Source organism: Salvelinus sp. IW2-2015, linkage group LG13 (genome assembly GCF_002910315.2).
Source record: "Salvelinus sp. IW2-2015 linkage group LG13, ASM291031v2, whole genome shotgun sequence".
Taxonomy (NCBI): domain Eukaryota; kingdom Metazoa; phylum Chordata; class Actinopteri; order Salmoniformes; family Salmonidae; genus Salvelinus; species Salvelinus sp. IW2-2015.
This window is the reverse complement of record NC_036853.1, coordinates 6,755,818-6,756,409: the sequence shown is the minus strand read 5'-3', so window position 1 is coordinate 6,756,409 and position 592 is coordinate 6,755,818. Positions and strand designations below refer to the sequence as shown.

Here is a 592-nt window from a genome sequence, read left to right as displayed (position 1 = left end):
CATTCTGACACTCATCCATCCACTGGGATTATGGGAGTGGGGCGGCTAATAGCTATTTTTGTCAGTTACCTCCTTTATAATGATCTTTATAATGGTCTATGTAATGGTCTATGTAATGGTTTTTATAATAGTATTTATAATGGTCTTTAAAATGGTCTTTAAAATGGTCTTTAAAATGATCTTTAAAATGGTCTTTAAAATGGTCTGTAAAATGGTCTGTAAAATGGTCTGTAAAATAGTTTTTATAATGGTCTGTAAAATAGTCTTTATAATGGTCTGTAAAATAGTCTTTATAATGGTCTTTAAAATAGTCTGTAAAATGGTCTTTATAATGGTCTGTACTGTAAACAGCTGCATTTGAGGGGGGGAACTAATCTGATTTAATTTCATACTTCCTGGTAATCCCCAACTGGGTGTCGAGCTAATTCTACTGCTCACCGATTGGTCGGTTCTGCATGGTAACAGGACTTAAAAATCTTATGTGCTGTTATGTTAATACATTTCTGCTGCTCACACGACCCACAGTGTAGTCACTTTAACTCAGCAAAAAAAGAAACGTCCTCTCACTGTCAACAGTCGTTAATTACAGCAA

At 34.6% G+C, this 592-nt stretch overlaps 1 protein-coding gene across 1 annotated transcript in view; it reads right to left on the bottom strand.

Moving 5' to 3' along the window:
• The window catches only part of LOC139028576 (unconventional myosin-IXAa-like), a 123,303-nt gene that overhangs the window by 119,335 nt on the left and 3,376 nt on the right, over window positions 1-592 (bottom strand). The window lies entirely within an intron of this gene.